This window comes from Mauremys mutica, chromosome 1, assembly GCF_020497125.1.
Source record: "Mauremys mutica isolate MM-2020 ecotype Southern chromosome 1, ASM2049712v1, whole genome shotgun sequence".
NCBI classification, from domain to species: Eukaryota; Metazoa; Chordata; order Testudines; family Geoemydidae; genus Mauremys; species Mauremys mutica.
This window is the reverse complement of record NC_059072.1, coordinates 257,418,698-257,431,259: the sequence shown is the minus strand read 5'-3', so window position 1 is coordinate 257,431,259 and position 12,562 is coordinate 257,418,698.

Below are 12,562 nucleotides of genomic sequence, written 5' to 3'. Positions count from 1 at the left end.
TGAGAGGCATGTGTAGGACCCATGGATCTTGAAAGCTGTGTTGTGTGGGATATTGATCATCGTAGCAGTGGAGATATGTCTGGAGGTTTTGCATCTGTTGTTATGGCAGAGGCTGGTGGCACTTTGGGTTGGCGTGTCCTGGTCTATGGAGCACTTATTTCTGATGATAAGGTTGGGGGGTTGTTCAAAGGCCAGAAGAGGGAGTTCTGGAAAGATTGATTTCAGGATGTCATCCCCATCGACTATTGATTGCAGTTATTTAAAGACACCACACATGGTTCCAGTGAGAGGTGGGTAGGTGACAACTAGGGACGTGCAGTCAGAGAGGTTTTTTGGTTTTTTTTTATGTATTGAAGCTGCTTCTCTTGGGGTATTTGGCTATCCATGGCTATCCATGGGTCCCATTCCATGATGTGGTCTACTTCTCTGGTAGAATGTTCTTGTCTGGTGAAAGCGGCTAACATGTGTATCCTGGACTTTCCCCTCAGCACATATTTTGTGGTATCTGAGTGCTTGGCTGTAGATAACATACTTCTTGGTGTAGTTTGGGATGGTTACTAGATCTGTGAAGGTAAGTGTGGTATGGTGATATGTCAGTTTCTTGTATATAGTTCTCTGTAGGGTACCACTATGAAGCTGATTGTAGTGTCCAAGAAGTTGAGGCTGGTTTGAAAGTGTTCTAGAGACACTTTGATGGATGGGTGGTGGTTGAAGTGGTGGTAGAAATTGATGAGGGAGGGAAGTTAAGTCATCTGTCCAGTGGAGTAAAATATCATCAATGTATCTCAGGTATAAGACACCACTGGTTTTGTGGTGTCTTAGTCCAGAAATTCTTCCTCAAGGTCACCCATGAAGAGGTTGGCATATTGGGGAGCCCACCTAGTACCCATGGTTGTTGCCAAAGTATTTGTTCTTGAATGTAAATTTGTTATGTGTGAGGATGAAATGGATGAGTTTGGTGACGTGTAGATAATCTACAAGACAACGGACAACACTCAAGCCAGGTCTATACTCAAAAATTAAATTGACCCAGCTACATCACCCTGAATTGCATAGTTAAGATGACCTAGGCTCCTGCGTAGACAGTGATAGGTTGAAAAAAGAATTCTTCCATTGACCTAAATATCACCTCTGGGGGAGGTGGATTAACTATGCCAACAAGAGAACCTCTCCCTTAGCTGTAATGAGTGTCTACACTGAAGCCCTTCAGTGGCACAGGTATCCACCCCAAAAACATCTGACATGCATAGGCGGCAGGTTATATATGTTTGCGGTGCTCGAGCACCAGCAATATTCAGGGCCGGGGGCCCTGCTCCAGCAATATTTGGAGCTGGGTCTCTCCCCCGGCCCTGCCTGGATCGGGCCCTGGCCCCCATGGGTCTCCCCCCCTGCCCCCCCGCCCCGCCGCGTCCCTGCCTGGAGCAGGTCCCAGCCCTGGCCTGCCACCCCTCCCCCTGCGTGTTCCCCCCTCCCCCCCCCCGCCGGGTCCCTGCCTGACAGAAATCAGCGCACGCCTCTCCCCTGCCTGCTTGTGCTGCCGGTAGAACAGCTCCCAGCAGAATGGCTGTCTGCTGTCCCAGGGTCCTAGTGCCCGCCATCCACTAATGGCAGGGCAGGCTGCCCTTACCCTGCCCTTCTGCCCTAGCCCTGAGCCTCTCCACCACCCCAAACCCCTCAGCCCCAGCCAGAGCCCTCATCCCCACCGCACCCTGATCCTCTGCCCCAGCCTTGAGCACCCCCCGCAGCATGAACCCTTCATCCCCCAGCCCCAGACAGAGCCCTCATCTCCCCGTACCCTGATCCTCTGCTCCAGCCCTGAGCCCGCCCCCCCGCAGCATGAACCCCTCATCCTCAGCCCCAACCCTTATCCCCCCACACCCGATCCTCTGCCCCAGTTCTGACCCCCCCCGCAGCATGAAGCCCTCATCCTCAGCCCCACAGCCCTCACCCCTGCACTCCTTCCTATCCTCAAACTCCCTCCCAGAGCATGCACCCCCTCCCAGATCGTGCACCACCTCCCCTTTCCCACACACCCCTTCCCACCCTCAAACTCTCTCCCAGAGCCTGCACCCCCTCACCCCTTCCTACACTCCCACCTCCAGCCCAGAGCCTGCACCCAAACTCCATCCCAAAGCCTGCACCCCTCACCCCCTCCTGCACACCCACCCCCTGCCCCAGCCCGGAGCCTGCACCCAGCACCCAAACTGCATTACAAATCCTGCACCCTGCACCCCTCCTGCACCCTAATCCCCAGCCCAGGACCTGCACCCCAGGCTACCCCCCCAAACCCCTCGCAGAGCCTTAGGCAGGTGGGGGTGGAGTTTGTGGGGGCGGAGTTGGGGGGGCCGGGTTCTAGGCACCACCAAAATTTCTACATACTTGCCACCCATGCTGACATGTATTTGTCCTATGACTGCAGAGGTGTTAACTACCCACTTCACCATGAATGGACTTTTGTAACATGTGTTAACTCCTTATCTGTTCCATCTTTGTATTTAGCTGTGACATTTTGAGCATCTTTCCCAGATACGAAGAAGAGCTCTATGTAAGCTTGTCTCTTTCAACAATAGAATTTGGTCCCACAAAAGATATTACTTCACCCACCTTGTCTCTCTACACTACAGACCTATGGGGGTATAACGACGTTGCTCAAGGGTGTGAAAAATCCACACCCCTGAGTGACGTAGTCTTACTTATCAGCTCTGTGTTCTTGGGGAACCAGGGCGCAGCATCCAGCCTGTCTGATTCATGAAAGACCTTCCCCTTCCCCCAGCCTCTGCTTGAACCAAAGCCGATCAGAAGAAAGACTTACAAAAAGCAATGAAAAGGCTCCTCCAGACAAGGATGACAGCATTAAGGAAACTCCCACAGCCCTCATTTGATCAAAGATCGGACAGGAAGACATCCCCATTAGCATACAGAATGGAGAACAGAGATTCCAAGGCAAGAACTGCAGTGAACTCTGGGACCAGAAAAGAAGGGAAGCATTGCATCTGCTCCAGATGTTAATAAACCCATGTCTGCACACATCCAGCTCAGTAGTTATCAGACCAATTCTATTAATAAATCCTTTACTGGTGTAGAAAATACTGAAGCTGCCTAATTGCATTGTGAGCTCCTGCGAAGGAACACCACCCATAGCCAGTACTAATCAGTTCCTATTGTTGCCTGAACAAAACAACTTTGGTATACTCCATTGAGCCATCAGTTTACCCACAAATAAATCTAGTGTTATCATAGAATCATAGAATCATAGAATTCAAGATCAGAAGGGACCATTATGATCATCTAGTCTGACCTCCTGCAAGATGCAGGCCACATAAGCCGATCCCCCCACTCCTTTAGCAAGCGACCCCTGCCCCATGCTTCGAAGGAAGGCGAAAAACCTCCAGGGCCACAGCCAATCTACCCTGGAGGAAAATTCCTTCCCGACCCCAAATATGGCGGTCAGCTGAACCCCGAGCATGCGGGCAAGACTCTCCAGCCATACCCTCTGGAAAAAGGTTAAGAATATCATATCATTGACCCATTGTACTATTTACCAGTATGGCACTTAATTAACCTATTGACTAAGCCCGGTATCCTATCATACCATCTCCTCCATAAACTTATCTAGCTTAATCTTAAAGTCATGGAGGTCCTTCGCCCCCACTGTTTCCCTCGGTAGGCTGTTCCAGTATTGCACTCCCCTGATAGTTAGAAACCTTCGTCTAATTTCAAGCCTAAATTTCCTGACTGACAATTTATATCCGTTTGTCCTCGTGTCCACATTAGCACTGAGCTGAAATAATTCCTCTCCTTCCCTGGTATTTATCCCTCTGATATATTTAAAGAGTGCAATCATATCTCCTCTTATCCTTCTTTTGGTTAGGGAAAACAAACCGAGCTCCTCAAGTCTCCTTTCATACGACAGGCCTTCCATTCCTCGGATCATTCTAGTAGCCCTTCTTTGTACCTGTTCCGGTTTGAATTCATCCTTCTTAAACATGGGAGACCAAAACTGCACACAATACTCCAGATGAGGTCTCACCAACGCCTTATATAACGGGACTAGCACCTCCTTATCCCTACTAGAAATACCTCGCCTAATGCATCCCAAGACTGCATTAGCTTTTTTAATGGCCACATCACATTGCCTGCTCATAGTCATCCTACGATCAACCAGGACTCCTAGGTCCTTCTCCTCCTCCGTTACTTCCAACTGGTGCGTCCCTAGCTTATAACTAAAATTCTTGTTAGTCATCCCTAAATGCATAACCTTACACTTCTCACTATTGAATTTCATCTTGTTACTAATACTCCAGTTTACAAGGTCATCCAAATCTCCCTGGAGGATATCCCGATCCTTTTCCGAATTGGCAATACCTCCCAACTTGGTGTCGTCCGCAAACTTTATCAGCCCAGTCCTACTCTTGGTTCCCAGGTCAGCAATAAATAGATTGAATAAAATCGGACCCAAAACCGAACCTTGAGGAACTCCACTGGTAACCCCCCTCCAACCCGATAGTTCCCCCTTCAATACTACCCTCTGCAGTCTCCCCTTTAACCAGCTCCTTATCCACCTCTGGATTTTCATTTCGATCCCCATCTTTTCCAATTTAACCAGTAATTCCTCATGCGGTACCGTATCAAACGCCTTACTGAAATCCAGATATATTAGATCCACTGCATTTCCCTTGTCTAAAAAATCTGTTACTTTCTCAAAGAAGGAGATCAGGTTGGTTTGGCACGATCTACCTTTCGTAAATCCATGCTGTAAACTATCCCAGTTGCCATCGGCCTCATGCTCCGTAACCACTCTCTCTTTTAAAAATTTTTCCATGACTTTGCATACTACAGATGTTAAACTAACAGGGCTGTAGTTACCCGGGTCACTTTTTTTCCCCTTCTTGAATATAGGAACTACATTAGCTAATCTCCAGTCAAACGGTACAATCCCCGAATTTAGAGATTTATTAAAAATCATCGCTAACGGGCTAGCAATATCACTCGCTAATTCCCTTAATATACTAGGATGAAGATTATCCGGGCCCCCCGATTTACTTCCGTTAAGATGTTCAAGTTTGGCTTCCACCTCCGATACCGTAATGTCTATCCCCATATCCTCATTCCCATCGGTCCCTCTATCACTATTCCTTAGCCCTTCATTAGCCTCATTAAAGACCGAGGCAAAATATTCGTTCAGATATTGTGCCATTCCAAGATTATCCCTAATCTCCACTCCGTTCAAATTTTTAAGCGGTCCCACTTCTTCTTTCTTGGTTTTCTTCCTATTTATATGGCTAAAAAACCTTTTGCTATTGGTTTTAATCCCCTTCGCTAGGTCCATCTCCACCCGTCGCTTTGCCTTTCTCACTGCTTCCCTACACCCTCTGACCTCAATAAGGTAGGTTTCTTTGCTGATCCCTCCCATTTTCCACTCCTGGTACGCTTTCTGTTTTTTCTTAATGACCCCTCTAAGACGCTTGCTCATCCAGCTCGGTCTAAAACTGCTACCTACGAGCCGTTTTCCCTTTCTCGGGATACATGCCTCTGACATCTCCTGCAACTTCAACCTGAAGTAACCCCAGGCGTCATCTGCCTTTAGATCCCTAAATATGTTAGTCCAGTCCACTTCCCTAACTAGTCGCCTTAGTTTAGTAAAGTTCGCCCTTTTGAAATCGTAAACCCTAGTCTCAGATGCAATATTGATTATCCTCTCATTTATTTTGAAACGAATTAGCTCATGATCACTCGAGCCAAGGTTGTCCCCTACAACTATTTCCTCAACAAGGTCCTCGTTACTCACCAAAACCAGATCTAAAATGACATCCCCCCTCGTCGGTTCAGCAACTACTTGATGAAGGAATTCATCAGCTATCACTTCTAGGAAAAGCTGAGCCCTATTATTATTACTAGCATTTGTTTCCCAATCTATATCCGGGAAGTTAAAATCCCCCATGATCAAGCAGTTCCTATTAGTGTTTACCTCCTTAAAAACATTAAAGAGCTCTCTATCCGTCTCCAGACTAGATCCCGGCGGTCTATAGCACACCCCAATCACTATCCCGGGTGAGGCTCTAGTAGTTTTCTTCCCCAATGTGACCATTGCCCAGACAGACTCCGTATTATCCATTGCATTGCTAGTTATTTCATTACATTTCACCTCATTATTGATATACAATGCTACTCCCCCACCTTTACCTCGGTCTTTCCTAAACAGCACATACCCTTCCATACCTGTACTCCAGTCATGGCTACCGTTCCACCATGTTTCGGTTATTCCTACGATATCTGGTTTCAATTCTCGGACCAGGAGCTCCAGTTCCTCCATTTTATTACCTAAGCTTCTCGCATTGGTGAACAAGCATCCTAATTTTTGCTGTTGGGCTCCTCTCACTCTTTTCACCCAACTCGGTAGGGACACAGTACTACCAGTATGACCTATAGATCTAGTATCCGTCCCCCCACCCCCTCTTCCTTACACCTGCCTGTCCCCCTCTGGATATATCTGTTGTTATCTTGTTGTTCTCACTCCCAATGTATAAATTTGGCGTGGAGAGCACCAGGACCTCTCCCAACCGTCTCCCCCCAGTGTCTAGTTTAAAGCTCTTTTAATCAGATGAGCCAGCCTCCCTCCTAGAAGTCTACTTCCTTCCCTACTTAGGTGGAGCCCATCCCGTGAGAACAGTTGTCTGTCCCCAAAAGCCTCCCAGTGCCCATACTGGGTGTCCCAAAGCCCTCCTTGTAACACCACTACCTCAGCCAACTGTTAATTGTCATGATTCTCTCACCCCTTTGGCGCCCTTCCCTAGGGACAGGTAGGATCCCACTGAAGATCACCTGAGCCTCAATTTCCTTGAGCGTCTTACCCAACCTGGCATAGTCTCCCTTGATCCTGTCTAGCGAGAATCTAGCAGTGTCGTTCGTTCCCACATGAAGGATGACCAAAGGGTTCTTACCTGCTCCTCTTAGGATCCTTTTCAACCTCAGGTCCACATCCCGTATTTTAGCGCCCGGTAGACAGCACACCCTTCTGTTCTCCGGATCGGCCCTGGTCACAGGCCTGTCCAACCTTCTCAGTATGGAATCCCCAATCACATAGACCTGCCTTTGCCTGGGGATAGTGCGGTCCTCTAACCTATCCCCCTTCCCCTCTCGTTGCACGCTCCTTCCATTCCTGTCATCCCTTGTGGTTCCCCTTAAGCCATCCTGTAACCTCCCTGGGCCCAAACTTGGTGCTGCCTCCATAGACTCCTCCCCTCTTTCTATGGGACTGGCCGCTCGTCTCTTTTTCCTTGGCCTCCCACCGTCAGCTACCATCTGCTTTACCCCTTCCTCATTCTCCAAACCTTCAAACCTGTTCCTTAGCTCTATTTCCCCCTCACTGGCTCTCCTTTTCCTCGGCCTGCTTCTCACGGTCACATGCTTCCACCGCCCATCTTCCTCGTCTGGTGGTCCCCCCTCGTTGGCCTTAGCCCCTGCTCCCCCCTGTGCCCCTGGGCGTTCCCCTTCAGTTACTGCTTGCCATTGCTCCATCAGCTGCTCGAACCCCCTTCTATTCTCTATCAGGGTTTCTACCTGCAGCTCTAGGCCCTGGATCTTTTCCTCCAGCAGCTCTATTAGGCGACACTTCATGCAAACATAGTACTGTTCTGGGTCCCCCGCTAGGACCAGGTACATATCGCAGCTGCTACATGCTCTCATCCTCGGTGTATCCTCCACGGCTTGGCTCATGGCTGCTGCTGTCTCGGCCTCGCTCGGTGCTTGTACCTGGGGAGCACAGGGGACACGGTGCCTCCCCCTTCCACCTCCCCCTGCAAACTCCCACTCAAACTCCCCTGTTAGCAGCCCTGTTTGCTGGCTCCTGTGCCGCTGCTCGCAGCTGTGTGTTCTCCCTTAAACCATTGTTGTTTCCCTACAAAACCCCCTACCCATGCTCAAGTAAGTGCTCTGATGCCTGGATCCAAAATCTGCATCAGTTCCATTGGGACTTCATCTTCTCCTGACTGATCGTGCTGGGGGCTCTGCCTGCCTCCAGCATTCCAGACCCTCAGCTACCACCACCACCTGAGAACCCCGATCAATTCAAGCTTCATTGAATGGTGAGAACCCAGCACACACACTCTCTCTCTCTCCCTCTCTCGCTGTAGGTATAGCCTTCTGACCCTGACTTGCGTGATCAGTTATATTTTTCTAAACCTGACTTTTATAATTAAATGTAAATTAGATTTAATATTATAACTATTTGGCTCCCCTTGTATGGTAATTACCTGGCAATAAATAACTTTCATGGTTAAGCTGGTTGCTTCTCTCTCTCTCTCTTTCTCTCCCCCTCCCCCCTCGTGGGTGTTTTTTTGACTTCCCCATTCACTCTGCAGCAACAATGCTTGTACCTAAGCTAAGAGATCCCTGCAGCACCCAAAAATCCTGTGGGGTTTGCTCATCAAGTGGGTTACTACCAGAACAACATGAAAGTGGAGATAGGGACGTTGTAATATGAAAGTGGGGATAGGGACGTTCTGAACCTGGGACATATGAGGGGGGCCGCTTGGAAGTGCTGCTCAAGCCAATCTGCTGAGTCCAGGTGCATATAAGGGTGGCAGATTGAAAGTGCTGCTTGATCCAGCGTGCTCAGGCGTACTCTATTCCGGTGCGGTGCCCTTGGCATATGAGGGTGACAGCCTGGAGGTGCTGTTCGCCCCAGCCTGCTGAAACCAAGGGCCTATGAAGGTGACAGCTTGGAAGTGCTGCTTGACCCAGCCTACTGAGTCCAGGAACATATAAGGGGTCAGCTTGGGAGTGCTGATTAACCCGGTCCTCTCAGACGCGCTCTGTTAATGTGTGTGTGTGTGTTCGTCTGATTCTGGGGCTGGAAGAACCCAGCCTGGGGAACCTAGGTCCTGCAGGATAGCTCCATTGGGAGGGAACTTGCAGCAGGGAGAAGTAGAGCTCTGTATGAGAACACAAGTGACACAAGCAGTACATTGATAGAATTACAGACACACACACCCCTCCTGAAGAGTAACCCTAATAAATGAGCATACCCCAAAGTAACGGGCAAATCTGGTAACAGTAGTTATACTGACCTCCTCCCCTCCACATGCAGACAGCTCTACGTCAGCGGAACAGCTTCTCCTATCAACATAGCTACTACCTCTTGGGGAAGTGGATTAACTATGCCTACGGGAGAAGCTCTCTTGCCAGCATAGAAGCATCTTCATTTAATCGCTACAGCAGTGCAGCTGCATCAGTGAACCGATGCAACGTTTTAAGTGTAGACCTGCCCGCAATTAATGAAGTGTAATATGTGAACGTTTGCATAATATAAATGAAAGAAGACTAGAAAATACTAACTTTTAAGTGGGCTGAGAGATTTTCACCTTAATATATAGTGTTAGGGTGACCAGACAGCAAGTATGAAAAATCAGGATGGGGGTGGGGGGTAATAGGCAGCTATATAAGAAAAAGCCCTCAAAATCGGGACTGTCCCTACAAAATCAGGACATCTGGTCACCCTATATAGTGTTTGTGACAGTATTTTAGAGGCCATTTTCTATGGTTTATTTTTTTAACACGTGCATTAATTAGCTGCATGTTCAGTTGCCTGTGCACACCTGTATATGGCACTGTATTTAAAGATACACTGCCAGATTTAAAGTAATATTCTATTGCATATATTCAGCACACAACTTCCAAATGGTACTAACTATGCTTCTCAAGCCAAGCAAAGGTATTATTACATAATGAGGACTGTGTCCAAGAATGTCAGATGTTCACTTTCAAACCTCAGCTGTTTTTTGCTATAACCCTGTAAAAATAGTTCTTGTAGAATGTTCTTAGATGGGAGACATGCACCTGTTTCTCCCTCACTTAACTCAAACGTGATTCATGGAATTTTTCTCAAACTTTCAAAATCAAATTTCTCCTTGGGCAGAGATTAAGTGTGCATGAAAGCACATGAAAACAGGGTTAGCATTACAATTGTACTGCAACCTTACTATAGCTGCTATTACCAAGTGCCACTCTAACTTAATACATATATAATAGCAATAATAAGCACTATAGAGTGCATTCCATCTATAGGCCTCAAAGTGCTTTACAACGGAAGGTAAGTACTATCAGTAAGACTAAGATTTTGTCACGGGTATTTTTAGTAAGTCACAGACAGGTCTCTGGCAAAAAAGAAAAATTCAAGGAGGCCATGATCTGTCCGTGACTTTTACTAAAAATACCCATGACAAAATTGGGATCTGAGGGTCCCCCACCACCTGAAGCAGGGCAGCTGCGCAGGGGCTAGGACCCAACTGCAGCAGCTGGGGGCTGCAGGGTTACCCCCGCCTGTGGGAGCCGGGAGCTGTGGGGTGACCCCGCCACATGTGTCAGCCAGGAGACAGTACATTTTAGAATGTCATGCTTAGTTAGTGCCTGTAACTCACGTGATAGCCATCTTGGTGGCAATGCTGAAGTGTCAGAGTTCAAATCTTGATGATGATGATGCATGGGGGCGTGGTTATGACAGTTACACATAGAATTAAATGTCTGTGGCCCGGATTATGCAGGAGGTCCGGCTAGATGACCATGGTGGACCCTTCTATCCTTAATACTATGGACACATTTACTCTTCCAGTTGTAGCTGTGATTTCTGGCTTGGGTAGATATGTGTGTGTAACATGCTGCTGAGACTATCCAGAGCTGTGAATCATTGTGTTACCTCTCTGCCTCAGCAAGAGGTGAGCTTTGCTGGAGATTAGACTTTGCGTCAGCTCCCTGCTACACCAGTCTGTCTTCCTCACCAGCAAACTCCCCAAGGCTTCCCAAACCTCACCTAGCGGATAACAATCAGTGAGAGGGCAAGGGTTCAGAGGAAGGGGTGGTGTTGGGGGTAGGGCCATGGTTCAGGCACCCATGCCCCCACACATTTAGAGAGTCTCTGTCACTCCTGAACAAGATACACTCTTTGTTCAAGATGGTTTCTCTTACCCACAGTCTCCTTTCCAACCTTTTACTGGCCAGCCTTGTCAGGACCCTCACAGAGATCAAATGGCTTGGTTTCTTTGCCTCTTAAGGTGAAGGATAAAGATGGTGTCTTATATATTCCTTATATTCCCAAAGGAATTATCTTTGTCTTCCAAGGCAAGAAGGCCTCCTGGGAGACTTAGTCTCCTGTGTCTCTCTGAAGTGTAGGAGCCATGTTAATTCTGTCTCTCAAGTTCTGGAACAGTATAACCCCTGCTGGTCTAGCTCAATAGCTTTGTTAACTACTATTATGTAAACTGAGGTAAACTCACACTCTTTGGCAAAGATAGATCTATTTATCACCTTTACCTAGGCTAGGCCATCTGGTCTTCAATATGGTCTAGCAACATCATACAGCGGGAAATCATAATTTCACATATAGCATTAACAAAGGCATTTTACAATGATATTAATAACCAGCATGTCAAGTATCAGGGGATAGCCGTGTTAGTCTGTATCCACAAAAACAACGAGGAGTCCGGTGGCACTTTATAACAGATTTATTTGAGCATAAACTTTTGTGGGTAAAATCCCACTTCTGCAGATGCAGAAGTGGGATTTTACCCACAAAATTTTTGGAGTGAAAATTATAGATACAGGCATAGATATACTGGCACATGAAAAGAAGGGAGTGGAGAACCAGTGATGATAAGGTCAATTCAGTCAGGGTAGATGTAGTCCACTCCCAATAATTGATGAGGAGGTGTCAATATCAAGAGAGGGAAAATTGCTTTTGTAGTGAGCCAGCCACTCCCAGTCCCTAATCAAGCCCAAATTAATGGTGTGAAGTTTGCAAATGAATTGTAGCTCTGCAGTTTCTCTTTGAAATCTGTTTTTGAAGTTTTTTTGTTGAAGGATGGCTACTTTTAAATCTGTTATGGAATGTCCGGGGAGATTGAAGTGTTCTCCTACTGGCTTTTGTATGTTACCGTTCCTGATGTCTGATGTGTGTCCATTTATTCTTTTACATAGAGACTGTCTGGTTTGATCAATGTACATGGCAGAGGGGCATTGCCGGCACATGTTGGTATATATCACATTAGTAGATGTGCAGGTGAATGAGCCCCTGATGGTGTGGCTGATGTGGTTGGGTCCTATGATGGTGTCACTAGAGTAGATATGGGGACAGAGTAGGTAACGGGGTTTGTTACAGGGATTGGTTCCTGTGTTAGTGTTTCTGTGGTGTGATATGTAGTTGCTGGTGAGTATTTGCTTCAGGTTGGGGGGCTGTCTGTAAGCAAGGACTGGCCTGCCTCCCAAGGTCTGTGAGAGTGAGGGATCGTTTTCCAGGATAGATTGTAGATCACTGATGATGTGCTGGAGAGGTTTTAGCTGGGGCCAGTGGTGTTCTGTTATTTTCCTTGTTGGGCCTGTCTTGTAGTAGGTGACTTCTGGGTACCCGTCTCACTCTGTCAGTCTTTCCTCTCTTCCCCAGGTGGGAATTGTAATTTTAAGTATGCTTGATAAAGATCTTGTAGGTGTTTGTCTCTATCTGAGGGATTGGAGCAAATGTGGTTATATCTTAGGGCTTGGCTGTAGACCAGGGGTAGGCAACCTATGGCAC